This window comes from Diabrotica undecimpunctata, chromosome 9, assembly GCF_040954645.1.
Source record: "Diabrotica undecimpunctata isolate CICGRU chromosome 9, icDiaUnde3, whole genome shotgun sequence".
Classification (NCBI taxonomy): Eukaryota; Metazoa; Arthropoda; class Insecta; order Coleoptera; family Chrysomelidae; genus Diabrotica; species Diabrotica undecimpunctata.
In genome coordinates, this window is record NC_092811.1 from 53,514,299 (window position 1) to 53,535,506 (window position 21,208).

A 21,208-nucleotide genomic window follows, 5' to 3' on the forward strand; every position below is an offset into this window, starting at 1 on the left:
AAAAACTGACTGCTAATATAAAAAGACAATATGGTTGCCTTTATTGAAGTTTATAAGATTTTAAAATGATGCATAAATAAGCTTATATTTAAAACTAATAGAATTAAGCTCAATCAGCTGAGAAGGGCCATAAATGAATAATAATTGTAGGAAATATGAAAACGAATTGGTAAATTTGAGATTGAATTTCAAATATGGTTCTACAAGTTATGCACAAAATCGCTTACCTTAAATTGGTGTTCTTTAGGATTTGGTTAACTATGCAGATCCAAATGTGACTACTCAATTCATCACTGCTCATTCCCTTCAATGGTTGGACACGAGACGGTACCGCCTGATATGTAACGTTCCGAATTCTTAACTTTTTTTTTATATAATAATATTCAATATAAAATAAAGAAATAAGGATTCCCGAACAATTAGTGAACTCAATTTAATGAGAAAAATTGAAATTAAAAAAATAAGATTGACCTGTGGAATGCCTTTATCAATGACTTTCAAATAAGTTGCATTTACTTACACAGATTTCTTTTTGTTTTAATAATTGTTAGAATTGACTTCAACATAAGAAAAATAATTGGTATTTATTTGAATATTCGTATTTACATAAGTATTGACATTAAAAACAAACATTAACACAAAACACATATTTAAATTTTAAATCAGGCTTAGTATAAATAATACATAGAAACAAATACTGCAGCATTAGAACTGTGCATATTCTAGATTGTCCTATTCCTCTAGAAGAATGCATATTTTAATTTTTCATATTCCTGTGTACTTGGTTCTTTGAAGACATCTGTAAAACAATGTAGAAGGTATATACAGAGTGGGTCAACGAAGATAGTCTACCCTGGGATTTGGGTATATTCTTTAAATTTTAAGGCAATTGACATTATGTCTGTACCGTTAAAATGTGTCCCCTTTGGAATAAAAATTTGTTTTCAGAACCTAATGAAGATTGCCAAAAATCTCAGGATAGACTATTTTTGTGACCCAATCATATATGTATATATAAACTTAACAGAAAAAGTTTTACACCACCAAAAATTATGTCAATTTTTTGATAGTTGATTTAACAGATTAATGGAAGACAGTTTTATTCTGTAATATTTGTTTTAATTGAAACAATACTAAATAAACAATAAAAAAACAATGACAAAAGTTAACAAAACTTTAAAAACAGAAGGAAACATAGTGTAAACTAATATCATGTGTTTCCGCCTCTACTTCTAACAAGAATTCTGATCAATGCTTAAGAGTTATTCATCAAACAAGTGGAATGCACAATGCAACATAAGAGAGATGATTTTGTTTAACGGAGGCTCTGTGATCTTTTGCTGTGAAATTTCCTTGGCACCAAGAATATGTTTGGTGTCTTTACGAGGAGATTCTTAAAAGTCCTAAAGGTGCATTACAGAAATTTTGTTTTTTTGAACACATTGTTCCTTTCGCACTTTACCTATATAGGAAATAATTTCATCTTAAAGCATGATAAAGCAGACTTCACGTATCGCGTTTCATTACTGAATATTTAAGTGAGGTAAATATTCAGACATTGAATTGGTCCCCCCACAGTCCAGACATGAATCCTATTGAACACTTATGGGATATTGTTGGTAGACAATTAAGACTTCGTCAGTCTATTTCTGCTTCCCTGCAAGATACAGAAACTATGGTTATTGCTATCTGAAACTCCATAGACCAAAATTAAATAGCCCGCTTAATATCCATGATGCCTAGGCGATCTGAAGCTGTTATTAGAAGTAGAGGGACAGTGTGGAAAACTAATGTCATGTTTCCACACACGACATTGGTTTACATTATTTCTTTCTGTTTTTAAAGTTTAGTTAACTGTTTTTAATTTAGTATTGTTTCAGTTATAACACATCTTATTTTCATGAAAATTAAAACAATTGGTCACAAAACATGAGACTACAACATGGTTTTGATGTAAACCCACTCTCCACAGGGTGTTTCAAACACAAGAAAAACATTTTTTGAGATCACCTTTACCCAACATGAGTAAATGGTAAATACCAGAGAAAAGTCTAAAATAAAGAAAAAATTACTGGAATCTGTTAATATGTTAAAATCAACTATTAAAATGAGCATAATGTTACATGGTACAAAACTTTTGAAATATTTATATATATATATATATATATATATATATATATATATATATATATATAGCATTTTTCATTTAAAAATTCTTGCACGTCATTCAAGATTTACGACGTCAGAACTCCACAGCGTTGCCAAAACATCAGAATAGTTAGTTAGGAATTTTTAAAATGTCAACTATTTGTCAAACTATTATATTGACAGTAAATACACTTAGTTTCAAGACTGCTGCAACACACTAAAATCCATTAGAAAACATTTTAATACAAAATTGTATATTCTAAATTTTAAACTTACCTCTTTTAGAGCTTTAATAGTAAAAACGCCCGTCATTATTTCTTGTTCAAAATAATCTATCTTATATGAACTCTTATCAACATTTTTGAAATATCACAATACACAACAATAATTAGTTTTTAAAGCTATTAATCTAAATTTAATATGTATTTATAAATACAATTTATTAATATAAATATTACATTATGATCAAATTGTGCAAGAAATCAAAACATAAACAAAACTCTTACTCTAAAAAACCGGCAACACTTTATACACTTTTGCCACACGCTGAACTGTCAATAAAATTTGAAATATTCCTGTATCAGTTGCGTAGAATGGCCTAATCTATTTAATTAAAATTATTATTTTGTGGAATATTAGACTTAAAGAATTATTTCATAAAATTTATATTATTAATACTAACAAATATTTTTGGTTATTTAATCAATATAATTCTAAAATTTACAATATAATGATGCTTTTATTTTCTGATTATTGCACCATGTTGACGCCTATGAAAGATCGAAGCAGTTCCGTATGGGTTTCGTATTATTAGCTGTGTTAGGAAAATTTGAACTTTAAGGTTGACGTTCTGGAAATTTTAAATATAAGAGACGTCACTTTATATAAATTGTGACATGCAAGCATTTTTATAAATTGTGACATGCAAGCATTGTTATATGAAAAATACTATATATATATATATATATATATATATATATATATATATATATATATATAAATGTTTTTGATGGGTTGGAGTCAATAAAAATTTTATTGACTCCAACCCATCAAAAACATTTATATATTTTTTCCAAACGAGTCACAAGTACTTCTTTTTTCTTATATATGTATGTATATATATATATATATATATATATATATATATATATATATATATATATATATATATATATATATACAGGGTGAGTCACGCTCAACGGGACGGAGCCTACCGGGGAAATGGCTAAAGATATTAAAAATTCCTTTTGTAGGAATACGTAGGTCAGTACCGGCTACAAATTAAAATTTGTGAGATATATACAGGGTGTTCCCAATTTGGCGTAATGATACTTATACTTTTTTAAATGGAATAACCTATATTTCACTTTAATTTTGAATTCTACTGAACAAAATAATGTTACTTTATTCAACATTCCCTATACCTATTTTTGACCGGTTTAGATTTATTTGGGTTTTTCTGAAAATGTACTATTCGCCAAATTAATTAATTACACAATATCGCATCAATTATAATTAACGCCTTTTTGTCAATTAATTTTCAAGTGTCATGCTTTACATCAGAATAATTACCAATTGAAATTAATCTACAGAGTGTCAATGCTGTATAATAGTTTGTGTAATTACTTTCTTAACTTAAATGGGACACCCTGTATTTTACTTTAATTTTGAATTCTAATAAAAAAAATAATATTACTTTATTAAACAATCCCTATACCTATTCTTTATAATTTTCGATTAATTTGGGTTTGTTTGAAAATTCTATTTTTTCTATTAATTCTACTATTCTTGAAATTAATTAATTACACTTTATTACATAAAGTTAAACAAAACACACTAGAAAAAAATTAATTTACATTAAATGTTCAAAATGGTGTCCATTTTCTTCAATACATAACCTCACTCTGTGTTCAAAATTTTGTTTTACTCTTAGCATTTCTGGAGTAACTGTTGCAAACGCATTACGAATACGCATTTTCATGTCTTCAGCGGTTGTAGATGGAGTTTGATAAACCAAACTTTTAATATATCCCCAAAAAAAAAGTCCATTGATGTTAACCCAGGTGATCTAGGGGGCCAATTGACAGCACCACCCCTACCTATCCACTTTCCGGGAAATTTTCTGTCTAAATATTCTCTAACGTTACGCGTGTAATGTGCTGGAGCACCGTCTAGCTGCAGAAACATTGTTCTTCTAAAATTTAAAGTATATAGTAATTTAAGATAAGATTTAGTGTAGATAAGAATAGAAATTTGTTTGGCAAACGACCTTTTTCCGTTTCAAACAAAATTATCAAAAAAAACCTTTGTTTAGAATTAGAAGACATTTTACCTGTAAGTTAATCTTTTCATTGTTTGTATAGTCGAGTATTAAATGACCATATTCTAATCTTTTGAAATATCTATAAATGATGTATTGACAAAACCAATTTTAAAGTAAGCTATTTAGTTTTTCTCTGAAACCGAAATTAGGCTTTTCCAAAATCATGGTAAACACAATTTGAGATTTTGATTGGACGGTCGTTTTTAAATGGGAATTTGTGAGCCGATCATGAGACGGGAGAAGTTAGTCATATTTTGGTAATCGAAAGAAAAACAGTCGTTTTGTCTCAAGATAGGGTGTGGTTCGTGAGTTTGGATACCTGCGTAACGAAAAGAAGTGAATAGTTTGAAGAAGGAGATAACAAGTAGATTAAAAGAAGTCCTTGTATCTACCGTGGGCATTTTATGAAGTATATGTGAAAGTATTCTTACGGCATCAAGTTGACAAAAGGAGGTCCTGGTGTAATAAATAAGTAGCTGAGTTTGGAGAAGTGAATCAGGTGTTTTTTGTGTAGTCTGCAGGAGGTTTGCAGAGACGTTAAGAAAGAGCCGAGGTGCCAAAAAGGAGAGATCACATCGTTGAGGAGACTGGACTTTTCTGGGTATTTTCCAACATACAACTCAAGAAGAAAATAAGCTGTAAGTGTTTGTACAATTGAATTTTATATCTGTGAAGGATCGTTTCGACATCATGGTCATTAGCATTCAAGTTTAAGAACTGAGTTTTTGTTAGGCTAATCAAAAGTTTAAAGTTTTGTTGTTTCTTGTTTCAAGTAAAAAAAAAGTTTAATTTTACTTTAATCAGTTTACTTTATATATCTCTTCTAATGGGTTCAGTATCTCCTAGTTGCTCATAATCGGGATAGAACAGGAAACGGAACTAACATTAAAACAATATAAATATGCACACAAATTATTATTTATTTTCAATAAGCAATACGGTGAATGTTAATAAATAACTTTTTGTGGGCAATTATCTTTCCCAACAAACTCCTATACTCTAAATTTAATTTTAATTAACAAACTATCTATTGATCTGTTTTATAATAATATCTACTAAAAATCTACCATATAAAATACAATTTATTCACAAAAAAAATAACTCTTTGAAACTTGGAATCTTAGTTCGTATGCTTATATTTCATTTTATCTTTAGAATATCTTAAAGTTTTCTTTCATTCAAATTATTTGACTGACCTTTATTTATTACAACCAATGATGTCTCCTCTCGATCAAAACCACAGTTCCTTCCTTGATTGATTATGTCCGGCTACCATCAAATCCTTCCCGTTCTCAGCATCGATCCAAACCGCATACCAGCAAACTACTCCTCCGAAAACACAAGCCCAAGCCTTTTTTGACCGGTACTCTTTATTCACAAATTCTCCTTTCTTTCTCAATTATATCTCGTGGACTATGCAGACTCAAAAGAGGTATTAATCTTCTCGATTTTGATCTGCTCTCAGCTTCCACCTTTTTCACTAACAAACGAAAACACTGGTACTCAGATTGACTACACGAAAAACACGTCTTCTCTTCTGGTCTGCCGGTAACATAATAATCTTTTCAATCTCCCCAGACAACCTTCTCAAACTCTCTCATCCCCCATCATTCCTTTTTAACCAATCATAAGCATTCATCTTTCCCACTAATTTTCGATTTAGAAAATTTCCAACATAATATTTAAAACAAATAAACTACTTTCACTCAAATTACTTTTCAGAAACCATTAACAATTTTGCCTTTTTCAACCGAAATAAGCTTCCAAATTCTTGTTATCTCATATCTAAATCTAATTCTTATTTACTTTCGAAAAATGTCCACCGCAAAATACAATTATTCCTTAAATATATAATTATACGGGTCCATTGTCCTTTCACTATTCACTCAGTCTTTCACGGAACAATGTTTTCTATTATGGTCTATTACAAATAAGTACAGGGTTGTATTTTAACTTATATGCCCGCGGTATATTAAAATAATAAAAAAATTCTTTATTCTATTTCTGATCGATAAACTGATCCATAACAATATATATATATATATATATATATATATATATATATATATATATATATATATATATCCTTAAGGGGCGGTCCTTAAGTAATTGCACAAAAAGAAACAGTAGAAAACACTTTAAAATATAACGATTTAAGCCAAATTGCTTTAATAAAATGTTGATATTAAGAAAGATACAGAGTGTAAAAAAAAGTGCAATTTTAAAATTTTATTTTTCGCTATAACTTTCATGTTTGTAAACATTTGTGTATAAAAATTTACATCTGCGTACTTTTAAATATAAGAAATTATAGTTTGATGCACACTTTTATGTAACTAATAGAGGGCGCCACATATGTAGTATAAATTGCTCTATAAGTTACCTGTATTTGGAACAAAAAATATTAAAGATACATTATTTTAAGAAAAACAAGGTATACTTGTTAATAACTTTAAAACTCAACAGTTTTCGAGATAATCGCATTTTACAAATCAGCTGCTTAATTCTGATTTAAGGCAATTACTCCAGGCAACGAAGAAAAAATAGACAAAAACATTAATACTTCTGAATTTTGGTATAAAATACCTTTAACTAAAGTTAATAGTTAACGAAATATTAAATAAAATAAATATATCAGTAGGATAATTAATAATAGGATTTGACAAAATAACTGAATAATAGGATTGTACATCAAACATTTTACGTTTTATGTAAAATGAAAGTCATAATCAAAACATGTTTACAAACCAAATTAAGAAATAGTTAAACTAAATAACATAACTTTTTGCCAAAGTAAGTATTCGATATGTCCACCATTTTCTTTAATTCATTTGTCAATATATTCCATAAAAGATCGTCTCATAAATAGCATCATTGGTTGTAAAAAAACTGCTGCAGTATTTATTTCTTCCCATAATTGGTTGCGAATGTTTATAGACTTGTTGTTTTACTGCGCCCCATACACCAAAATCAAGCGGATTAAATTCTGGGCTACGTAGTGGCTATAATGTATGATGGATGAATATATTCTTTTGGATACATATCCAAATCTTATGGTATATTATGGAACTACATCTTATTTGTCGCAGAGGTTAAATAATACATTAAACTGTGATGTATTTCGTTCGTTGGTTGCTTATATACACACACGGAATAACCTATCAATGACATCACTTATTTATATGATTACGTTACAGCTTATAAGTAACTATAATTACATGTCGAACAAATGGAATATTATGATTTACTAACGAACTATTAATATGCTGAACTAAATTGCCTGTGTGTTTACTATATTTATAATAATATCGGTTATTAGGCCAACGATGATGTTTTTGTAAAAATGCTGAGTCTTTAAGGTTAGATTTGTAGCAAAAGTATTATAAAACAAGACACATATATGTGTTATTCAAAACCTGTGCTCTAGTTTCTATTTGTCCTAATAAAAATGGGTAAACAATTTACGTAATGAATAATAAGTATTCTTTTCGGATTTTTTATGAATTAAATAATTATATCAATATCTCACCACATTGCCAAAGAATATGACTACCACGACCAATCCAACGTTCAGAAAAGTTGAATTTAAGTATGTTCTAACTGCCTTCTCTCTAGAATGTGGTGGTGTACCATCTTGCATAAACCACATATTTTGGGTTTTCAGCATTTTAGCGATAGAGAAAAAGTAATACAACGCCACTATAGAAACTTAAGAAGCGATTGAAAAGGGAAATTGTAAACATGATGACGGCCAACGTTTGAATACGGACACGCCACCTAAAGAAGATGAATTTTGTGATGTTGCATTATCATTTTTGAGTTGTTTTAATAAGAATAAACTATGAATTATCTTATCTTTACCGCACAAATATCAAACTAAGAATTATTATGCAGCTGACTTATAAAATGCGGTTACCTCGAAAACGGTTGAATTTTCAGGTTACTAACAAGTATACTTTTCTTTGTAAAAATAATGTATCTTTAATATTTTTTGACAAAAATAGAGCTAACTTAAAGAGCAAAAAAGTTAAGCGCAAATTTATGCCCCACATGTGGCATATGTGGCGCCTTTATTACTTACACATTAAAGTATGTAAAAAATTATAATTTATCCTACTCAAAAGCATCTAACTGTAAATTTTTGCCCAAAAATATTTACAAACGTAAAAGTTATAGCAAAAAATAAAATTTTAAATTTTTACTTTAATACCCTGTACCTTTCTTAATATGAACATTTTATTAAAGCAAGTGGGCTTAAATCGTAATATTTTAAAGTGCAGAATCTACAGTTTCTCTTTGTACAATTACTTAAGGATCACCCTGTATATATATATATATATATATATATATATATATATATATATATATATATATATATATATATATATATATATATATATATATATATATATATATATATATATATATATATATATATATATATATTGTTATGATGTGTTTTTTGTTTGAATGATGAGCAATGAGTATTTTTAATAATATATAGGGTTTTTATCGCGGTTCTCAAAGAATTAGTTTGTAAGTACTTTTTTAAATTATCTTTATTATAACTATTATGAAACACACATATATATCTAACCTAGCCAATGTAAATTTAAAATAAACTATCTTTAAATTGATATTCTTATAAAACTAATTAAATTCTATAGACAATGTAAAATTTAAACAAACTATCTTCAAATTTGAAATTGTTATGACACTAACTAAATTATATTAACAAAATTTTGTACCTTTCTTTCACTGAATGCCTAAATGAACTGTTTTCCACTATATAGATTCTAATCACCACTGAATGTCTTCGTACTTCAGTTATCCTTGTTTTTTTTTTGAAATTACTTTTTCCAATTATCAGCTTCTACCAATTTAAGATATAGTTTTCTTCACCAGCATTTATACACCACCAGCAAACACCATTTATATTTATTCTTCTTTTCAATATACCAATATCCAATTATTATAAGTTGATTTATACCAATCTCCAATCATAATATAATTTTAATTCCTTCCAATGTCCATCCAATATTCTTCTAATATACTTTTATAATCTTCAATAATTATTTGTGTATAATTATAAATGTGCATTAAATATATGCATAATTTTTAATCTTCATTTAACTCACTATATTAAACAATTGGACTATCTCCAACTAACTTTCATATTTCTTATTAAACTGCTTGACTGACTTACTAAAACTGTGCACAATTGACTTCACTAACTAATCTACTAACTTTCATAATAAACTGCTTGACTTCTGACTAAAAACTGCCATCTTGAATCCAAATCACGGGTATTTATATCCTTTTGGATATTCCAGAACCATCTGGTAAGAGATCATGTTCCATCCCGTTCTATTTCTTCGATATAGATGTTCTCGAAAAAATTATCTGTTCGATCCACCGCCATAATCATTATTTCGAGAATGTTCGACCGTAAACAATGGTCAAATTCTGCACTCTGGAGAATTCGTTAATGTTCCATAGATAATTTTGTTGACATTTAGGCTTTTCAGATCAGAATAAACATTCAAATTAGTAACTAACACTCTAATTTAATAAAATACACAATTCAAACAATATATTATTATAACCCCACTTTATATTCGTATTATGATTAATTTCTATCTGTCAATTCGAGAGTATTTTTGGTTGCCTAGGTACATGGCTCACTTACATATATTCACAATATTAAAATACAACTTTTTACACTTATTATATGCTAATTTATTAAAAATACCCTCACATAAATATATTTTTATTAAATTCTCTAGTATATAACTTATTTAAAACAACCAAATATCTAATATTATGTAGTATATAACTTATAAATTATTTTCTATAAACCCTAATTGTCACAATACCCCAAAAATAATATTTAAAATAAATAATTTACTTATTATTTTTTTAAATATTAATTTTCTCATACCTTATTAAATTTAATAAATTAATAATTCAATTTTTTTTTTATTATTTAAAATGTGTTAAATACATCCCTGTTCGCTGTCTATATCAAAACAGAGAACAACGGATCACAGTTCGGCTATTCTATGGTCAAACTGTCATGTCAAATGAAGCAATGGATGCTATATCTATATCTCAGAGAATAAAATATAACCTTAATTAAAAATATAATCTATATTGTGTTATGTTTATTTATAGACAAAATCTAGAATTATTTCCATTCAAAATAACTTTCATCAATATAAATTGGTAAGTTTTACACTTTTTATAAAAACATTTACACAATCAATTCTGTATCTAACCCCAAATTATGATTTTTAGGGTACCAAACAATTTCCATATGTACAAAATTCAACAAGTATGATGTCAAATTTATTCACAACAAAGAAATCTACCATCTATCTATGAAATGGATCTATCAGTAAGTTTTTTTTTTAAATTCTTTTCTTTGTTTAGTTGACATATTGGGCATTGGGTAGTAATTTCTTTTGCTATACTTATGTCATTCTTTGCAAAATAATTGTCCCTAAATAGCATCCATAGCTTTCTTGAACCAATATGTATATAATTGTTATGTAAATTTTTCAATATTTTCTTTGCTAAAGTTCTAGTTATTACATATACTTCTATGCCATTTATTATTTTATAATAAACTCCATCTTTCTTAAGGACTTTTTGTTTTTCACTCAAATTGATCTGATCTCTTATAATTTCTTCTTTAGAATATAATCCTGTACTTTCTACTAATTGATTTAATCCAATTTTTATTGTTCGCTGCCCTTTTTGTGATGTATTTTCTAACCTTGATAAAGCATCTGCCACTATATTGGATTTTCCAGAAATGTATTTGATTTCAAAGCAGTATTCACTAAGTATTAGACTCCACCGATGTATTCTACTGTTTCCATATTTGTTATTTAATATAGACGTTAAAGCTTGGTGATCTGTTTCTATTGTAAATTCATTACCCAACAAATAAAATCTTAATTTTGTGACACAGTGTATTATACTTGCTAGTTCTAATTCTGAAACTGAGTAACCCTTTTCATGTGGCTTTGTGATTCTTGAAATGAATTGTATTGGGTATTCGACCCCATCATGTATTTGTAATAATACCCCTGATAATCTCTCTATGGATGCATCTGTTCTTAATATGAATGGCTGTGTGTAGTCAGGATAGTATATTTTCAAATTTGACAGAAAAATGTTCTTAATCTCTTGGAATGCTAGTTCTCTTCTCTGATCCCATCTCGATTTTACACCTTTTCTCAGTAGTTCAAGTAATGGAAGTTCTTTTATACTTAGATCTGGTATCATCCTTTTATAATAATTAATTATTCCAATAAATCCTCTTAAAGTTCTTAAATTGTGTGGTGTTTTATATTCCTGAATGACTTGTGTCCGTTCTGGATCCATTTCGATTCCCTTAGTGTTAAGTTTATAACCTAGATATATGACTTCTTTTTGAAAAAATGTACATTTTTCTTGATTTATTTTTAGTCCAACTTTGTCTAATCTATTTATTATAATTTTTAGGTGTTTCTCATGATCTTCAGCCGTTTTAGAAAAAATTAATATATCATCAATGTAGTGAATTACAAAATGTTCATATTGATCCAAAATATCATGAAGACATCTACATAGAGCACTGCAAGATGATTGAAGTCCAAATGGTACTACTTTGAATTGATATACTACTCCATCTATCTGAAATCCTGTATACTGTCTACTTTTTCTTTCTAGAGGTATTAACCAGAAACTATGCTGTAAATCGATTTTAGTGAAAAATGACATTCCTGTAATTCTTCCTAATATTCCATCTATACTCATTGGTGCTTCAAATTGCTTTTCAGTAATCTTGTTAATATTCCTTGCATCCAAACATAACCTGATTTCACCTGATCTTTTTCGTACTACTACTATGGGGTTAATAAAACGTGTGTCTGCCTTCTCAATGATTCCATCTTCTAACATATTATTAATTGTTTTGTTTACTTCTTCTCTGTATTTATATGGTATTGGGTATGATTTTGTTTTAAAATCTTTTTCTTCTTTAACTTTTATACTATGGATATAATTTTGTGCAATTCTATTTTCTTTATTGACAAGTCCCTTGTGTTGCTGCAATATGGAAATGACTATTGATTTATATTCTTCAGGGCAATTTAAAACTTTCATCATATCTTCTTCTTTACAAATAACATTATTCTTCATTATGTACTCATTATTCCTTGCTTCCAATTTTACGCACTCCGCCTCGTAGGCATCCATCTGCTTAAAATTTCCATTCCTTAAATATTCACTACAATAATTATTCTTTACATTCTTTTGGGACATATCCCTATCATCAAAATACATTTCTTCTTCATAAACATCACTATTTTCTTTTAATAATATCCTATCAACTCTTATTCCTTCTTCCACCTCATCTTTCTGCATAAATTTAATTATTTGCCCTTCCAAAGTTACCATTTTTTCTTCAAAATCTATCTTTACTTTCTTCTTTTCCAATTCATCATTTCCCATTAATATATCAACACATAAATCCTTGACAATAAATCCTTGCATATTAATTTCTTTATTAAGAATATTAATTTTAAAATTGGCTAGTTTATCAATTTCACCCAACTTCTTATTATTTGCACCAACAATTTTAATTTTTGGAATCTTTATTATATCTGATAGTTTTAATGTATTAAAAATAAAATTCTCCGAGACTAAAGTACTTTCTGAACCAGTATCTATCATAATCTTAATCATTTTATTTTTGGCCAAAGCATTTATATAAATTAAATTAATAGATTCAATAATTTTCTCTTCATCTAAAGAAATAAATTCAGAAGGTTTTTCATAATAGCAATGGCCTAACTTGTAATTCAGAAAGTTTACTGCACAAAATTTTGATTATTAGAATTGTCAGATTGTATCTGACCACTTGGATCTGATGTCCTATGTCTTTCCCTACTATGACTTCTACTCACATTTTCTTGCCTTGTACGATTTCGTTCCCTGTCTTCGCAGCTCCTATTCCTTCGAACACAATTTACCTGTCTGTTATAGTTAGGTCGCTCTGTATTTCTTCTATTGTTAAAATCTTGTCTATTATTATTAGTACTGTTATTAAAATGTTGTCTATTATAATTACTGTTATTATTATTAAAATTTTGTAAATTATTACCATATCTATTATATGATTGTCTATATTGTTGATTATCATTTTTATTATATTGAAAGTTATTATTGTTTTTTCTGTTGTTATTATTACTTGTCATATTGCCTCTTTGTATTCTTTGAATAAAATTAATAAAACTATCTATTGTTTGAATATTTTGTACAGTTACGGTTTGCACAACATCAGCATCAAAATGTCTAGATACATTTAAGACTGTTTCATCCTCTCTAAGTGGTGGTTCTAAATATTTTGCAACTGTTATCAATTTCAATGCATAATCTACCATATTTGATTTTAAATTTTGATTATACTTTCCAAAATATAGAATTTCTCTAAACTTGGCTTGCTCTAGTTCACCCCAATAATAATTTAAAAATTTATTTTCAAATGTTTGAAAATTATCTAAATCATTCTCAATACTAGCAAACCAAGTTGCTGCATTGTCATTTAATGTCATTCTAATATAATCTTTAATATCATTAATATTATTCACAAATCTTAATTTATGTTTTAAACTATTTATGTATACTCTAGGATGCAAATTTTTTATATTACCAGAGAATTTAATCCCAGTCTCATTTGTTAAATTTAAGTAAGGTCTCCCTATGTCTCTCATTTGTGAAATATCATCTATTCTCTGTTCCACATTTCTTATTTGATTACAATTTATTTGGATATTTTGTTGTATATCGTCTAATTTTTCTTCTGTGTTTCTCCTGTCTTCGTTAATTTTTACTTCTAAGTTACATTTCTGTAACTCTATTTTCTGTTCTATATCTATCTTATTATCTTGAATAATCCTCTTTACTTCTGTCCTCTCATTTTTTATCTTTTTCTTGTAGTCATTCCGTATCATTTTTATTTCATTTGCTACTTTTTTCTCTGCAGCTTCAAGTTTTTTATCCATTTGTTTTTCTATTGTTTTACAATTTTATTATTATTATCTTCTATTTTCTTTTCTAATTTTCTATAATTCTCTTCTAATTTCTGTTCCATTTTTTTCATGTCTTCTTTGACTTGTTTTGAATTCTCTTCCAATTTTTTTATGTCTTCTTTGACTTCTTTTGAATTCTCTTCCAATTTTTTTATGTCTTCTTTGATTTCTTTTGAATTCTCTTCCATTCTTTTCGTATTCTCTTCCATTGTCTTGTTCATCTGCATCATTAATGACATCAAAGCTGCCATATTGACATTTTCCTCTCTTTCTGGATTCATTTCTGCAGTATCTTGTGGAACTTGAACTAAACTCTCCTCTTGTATAGGTTGTGTTTCTACTTCCACATCTTCTTCATTCTTTTTGCTTCTTGTACCTTTCTTTCCTTGAGACATTTTGAGACTTTACTTGTTCAAATATAATTAAAAATAAAATCTATAATTTTTCCTTTCTACTGATAATTAATTTAATTATGTGAGAGCACTTATCTTCCCAAACTAATTCTTTTAAATAGAGAGCCACCGCGTTGGGTGCCAAATTGTTATGATGTGTTTTTTGTTTGAATGATGAGCAATGAGTATTTTTAATAATATATAGGGTTTTTATCGCGGTTCTCAAAGAATTAGTTTGTAAGTACTTTTTTAAATTATCTTTATTATAACTATTATGAAACACACATATATATCTAACCTAGCCAATGTAAATTTAAAATAAACTATCTTTAAATTGATATTCTTATAAAACTAATTAAATTCTATAGACAATGTAAAATTTAAACAAACTATCTTCAAATTTGAAATTGTTATGACACTAACTAAATTATATTAACAAAATTTTGTACCTTTCTTTCACTGAATGCCTAAATGAACTGTTTTCCACTATATAGATTCTAATCACCACTGAATGTCTTCGTACTTCAGTTATCCTTGTTTTTTTTGAAATTACTTTTTCCAATTATCAGCTTCTACCAATTTAAGATATAGTTTTCTTCACCAGCATTTATACACCACCAGCAAACACCATTTATATTTATTCTTCTTTTAAATATACCAATATCCAATTATTATAAGTTGATTTATACTAATCTCCAATCATAATATAATTTTAATTCCTTCCAATGTCCATCCAATATTCTTCTAATATACTTTTATAATCTTCAATAATTATTTGTGTATAATTATAAATGTGCATTAAATATATGCATAATTTTTAATCTTCATTTAACTCACTATATTAAACAATTGGACTATCTCCAACTAACTTTCATATTTCCTATTAAACTGCTTGACTGACTTACTAAAACTGTGCACAATTGACTTCACTAACTAATCTACTAACTTTCATAATAAACTGCTTGACTTCTGACTAAAAACTGCCATCTTGAATCCAAATCACGGGTATTTATATCCTTTTGGATATTCCAGAACCATCTGGTAAGAGATCATGTTCCATCCCGTTCTATTTCTTCGATATAGATGTTCTCGAAAAAATTATCTGTTCGATCCACCGCCATAATCATTATTTCGAGAATGTTCGACCGTAAACAATGGTCAAATTCTGCACTCTGGAGAATTCGTTAATGTTCCATAGATAATTTTGTTGACATTTAGGCTTTTCAGATCAGAATAAACATTCAAATTAGTAACTAACACTCTAATTTAATAAAATACACAATTCAAACAATATATTATTATAACCCCACTTTATATTCGTATTATGATTAATTTCTATCTGTCAATTCGAGAGTATTTTTGGTTGCCTAGGTACATGGCTCACTTACATATATTCACAATATTAAAATACAACTTTTTACACTTATTATATGCTAATTTATTAAAAATACCCTCACATAAATATATTTTTATTAAATTCTCTAGTATATAACTTATTTAAAACAACCAAATATCTAATATTATGTAGTATATAACTTATAAATTATTTTCTATAAACCCTAATTGTCACAATATATATATATATATATATATATATATATATATATATATATATATATATATATATATATATATATATTGTGACGATTGGGGTTTATAGAAAATAATTTATAAGTTATATACTACATAATATTAGATATAAAAAAGTATTTGATTATTTTAAATAAGTTATATACTAGAGAATTTAATAAAAATATATTTATGTGAGGGCATTTTAAGAAATTAGCATATAATAATTGTAAAAAGTTGTATTTTAATATTGTAAATATATATAAGTGAGCCATGTGCATAGGCAACCAAAAATACTCTCGGAGTAATTTGACAGATAGAAATTAATCATAAGGGAATATAAAGTGGGGTTATATAATATATTGTTTGAAATGTGTATTTTATTAAATTAGAGTGTTAGTTACTAATTTAATTATATATTCTGATCTGAAAAGCCTAAATGTAAACAAAATTATTAATAGAAAAGAATGGAATTCTCTGGATCTCCGGAGATGGCCATGTTTGCGAAATGGTTTGTTCCAGAAAATTCAGACAAGTATTTGATAGAACAAATTGGAACATGATCTTACGAGATGGTTCTAGAATATCAAAAAGAGATAAATACCGTGATTTGGATTCAAGAGGGCAGTTTTTGGAAGTTTTTAGTCTGAAGTCAAGCAGTCAGAATGTTTTTAGTTAGAAGTCAAGCAGTTTATTATGAAAGTTAGTAGAAGATAGACACAATTAATTAGTGAAGTCAATTGTTCATGTTGGAAATAGTCGAATTGTTTAATATAGTGAGTTAAATGAAGATTTAAAATTATGCATATAATTAATGCACATTTATAATTATACACAAATAATTATTGAAGATTATAAAAGTATATTGGAAGAAATTAAATTATATTATGGTTGGAGATTAGTATAAATCAACTTATAATAATTGGATATTGGTATATTGAAAAGAAGAATAAATATAAATGCTGTTTGCTGGTTTGGTTGGTGGTGTATAAATGCTGGTGAAGAAAACTATATCTTAAATTGGTAGAAGCTGATAATTGGAAAAAGTAATTTTACAAAAAACAAGGATAACTGAAGTACGAAGACATTCAGTGGTGATTAGAATCTATATACTTAGTGGAAAACAGTTCATTTAGGCATTCAGTGAAAGAAAGGTACAAAATTTTGTTAATATAATTTAGTTAGTGTCATAACAATTTCAATTTTGAAGATAGTTTGTCTAAATTTAACATTGTCTATAGAATTTAATTAGTTTTATAAGAACATCAATTTAAAGATAGTTTATTTTAAATTTACATTGGCTAGGTTAGATATATATGTGTGTTTCATAATAGTTATAATAAAGATAATTTAAAAAAGTACTTACAAGCTAATTCTTTGAGAACCGCGATAAAAACCCTATATTATTAAAAATACTCATTGCTCATCATTCAAACAAAAAACACATCATAACAATTTGGCACCCAACGCGGTGGCTCTCTATTTAAAAGAATTAGTTTGGGAAGATAAGTGCTCTCATATAATTAAATTAATTATCAGTAGAAAGAAAAAATTATAGATTTTATTTTTAATTATATTTGAACAAGTAAAGTCTCAAAATGTCTCAAGGAAAGAAAGGTACAAGAAGCAAAAAGAATGAAGAAGATGTGGAAGTAGAAACACAACCTATACAAGAGGAGAGTTTAGTTCAAGTTCCACAAGATACTGCAGAAATGAATCCAGAAAGAGAGAAAAATGTCAATATGGCAGCTTTGATGTCATTAATGATGCAGATGAACAAGACAATGGAAGAGAATACGAAAAAAATGGAAGAGAATTCAAAAGAAGTCAAAGAAGACATAAAAAAAATAGAACAGAAAATGGAAGAGAATACGAAAAAAATGGAAGAGAATTCAAAAGAAGTCAAAGAGGACATGAAAAAAATGGAACAGAAATTGGAAGAGAATTAAAGAAAATTAGAAAAGAAAATAGAAGATAATAATAATAAAATTGTAAAGCAAATAGAAAAACAAATGGATAAAAAACTTCAAACTGCAGAGAAAAAAGTAGCAAATGAAATAAAAAGTATACGGAATGACTACAAGAAAAGGATAGAAAATGAGAGGACAGAAGTAAAGAGGATTATTCAAGATAATAAAATAGATATAGAACAGAAAATAGAGTTGGAGAAATGTAACTTAGAAGTAAAAATTAATGAAGACAGGAGAAACACAGAAGAAAAATTAGACGATATACAACAAAATATCCAAATAAATTGTAATCAAATAAGAAATGTGGAACAGAGAATAGATGATATTTCACAAATGAGAGACATAGGGAGACCGTACTTAAATTTAACAAATGAGACTGGGATTAAATTCTCTGGTAATATAAAAAATTTGCATCCTAGAGTATACATAAATAGTTTAAAACATAAATTAAGATTTGTGAATAATATTAATGATATTAAAGATTATATTAGAATGACATTAAATGACAATGCAGCAACTTGGTTTGCTAGTATTGAGAATGATTTAGATAATTTTCAAACATTTGAAAATAAATTTTTAAATTATTATTGGGGTGAATTAGAGCAAGCAAAGTTTAGAGAAATTCTATATTTTGGAAAGTATAATCAAAATTTAAAATCAAATATGGTAGATTATGCATTGAAATTGATAACAGTTGCAAAATATTTAGAACCACCACTTAGAGAGGATGAAACAGTCTTAAATGTATCTAGACATTTTGATGCTGATGTTGTGCAAACCGTAACTGTACAAAATATTCAAACAATAGATAGTTTTATTAATTTTATTCAAAGAATACAAAGAGGCAATATGACAAGTAATAATAACAACAGAAAAAACAACAATACTTTTCAATATAATAAAAATGATAATCAACAATATAGACAATCATATAACAATAATACTAGGTATGGTGATAATTTACAAAATTTTAATAATACTAACACTAATCCAAATAGACAGAACTTTAATAATAATACTAGTTATAATAGACAAAATTTTAATAATAATACTAATTATAATAGACAACATTTTAATAACAGTACTAATAATAATAGACAAGATTTTAACAATAGAAGAAATACAGAACGACCTAACTATAACAGACAGGTAAATTGTGTTCGAAGGAATAGAAGCTGCGAAGGCAGGGAACGAAGTAGTACAAGGCAGGAGAATGTGAGTAGAAGTCATAGTAGGGAAAGACATAGGACATCAGATCCAAGTGGTCAGATACAATCTGACAATTCTAATAATCAAAATTTTGTGCAGTAAACTTTCTGAATTACAAGTTAGGCCATTGCTATTATGAAAAACCTTCTGAATTTATTTCTTTAGATAAAGAGAAAATTATTGAATCTATTAATTTAATTTATATAAATGCTTTGGCCAAAAATAAAATGATTAAGATTATGATAGATACTGGTTCAGAAAGTACTTTAGTCTCGGAGAATTTTATTTTTAATACATTAAAACTATCAGATATAATAAAGATTCCAAAAATTAAAATTATTGGTGCAAATAATAAGAAGTTGGGTGAAATTGATAAACTAGCCAATTTTAAAATTAATATTCTTAATAAAGAAATTAAATATGCAAGGATTTATTGTCAAGGATTTATGTGTTGATATATTAATGGGAAATGATGAATTGGAAAAGAAGAAAGTAAAGATAGATTTTGAAAAAAAAAATGGTAACTTTGGAAGGGCAAATAATTAAATTTATGCAGAAAGATGAGGTGGAAGAAGGAATAAGAGTTGATAGGATATTATTAAAAGAAAATAATGATGTTTATGAAGAAGAAATGTATTTTGATGATAGGGAAATGTCCCAAAAGAATGTAAAGAATAATTATTGTAGTGAATATTTAAGGAATGGAAGTTTTAAGCAGATGGATGCCTACGAGGCGGAGTGCGTAAAATTGGAAGCAAGGAATAATGAGTACATATTGAAGAATAATGTGATTTGTAAAGAAGAAGATATGATGAAAGTTTTAAATTGCCCTGAAGAATATAAATTAATAGTCATTTCCATATTGCAGCAACACAAGGGACTTGTCAATAAAGAAAATAGAATTGCACAAAATTATATCCATAGTATAAAAGTTAAAGAAGAAAAAGATTTTAAAACAAAATCATACCCAATACCATATAAATACAGAGAAGAAGTAAACAAAACAATTAATAATATGTTAGAAGATGGAATCATTGAGAAGGCAGATACACGTTTTATCAACCCCATAGTAGTAGTACGAAAAAGATCAGGTGAAATCAGGTTATGTTTGGATGCAAGGAATATTAACAAGATTACTGAAAAGCAATTTGAAGCACCAATGAGTATAGATGGAATACTAGGAAGAATTACAGGAATGTCATTTTTCACTAAAATCGATTTACAGCATAGTTTTTGGTTAATACCTTTAGAAAGAAAAAGTAGACAGTATACAGGATTTCAGATAGATGGAGTAGTATATCAATTCAAAGTAGTACCATTTGGACTTCAATCATCTTGCAGTGCTCTATGTAGATGTCTTCATGATATTTTGGATCAATATGAACATTTTGTAATTCACTACATTGATGATATATTAATTTTTTCTAAAACGGCTGAAGATCATGAGAAACACCTAAAAATTATAATAAATAGATTAGACAAAGTTGGACTAAAAATAAATCAAGAAAAATGTAC

At 27.4% G+C, this 21,208-nt stretch overlaps 1 long non-coding RNA gene across 1 annotated transcript in view; it reads right to left on the minus strand.

Annotated features, from left to right (window-relative positions):
* Positions 1 to 588: 588 nt before the first annotated feature.
* Positions 589 to 21,208, minus strand: part of LOC140449560 (uncharacterized) — a 34,228-nt gene continuing 13,608 nt past the window's right edge. Inside the window, exon 5 of the long non-coding RNA XR_011951828.1 lies at positions 589 to 799. This is a non-coding gene — a long non-coding RNA (uncharacterized lncRNA). The remainder of the gene's footprint in view (positions 800 to 21,208) is intronic.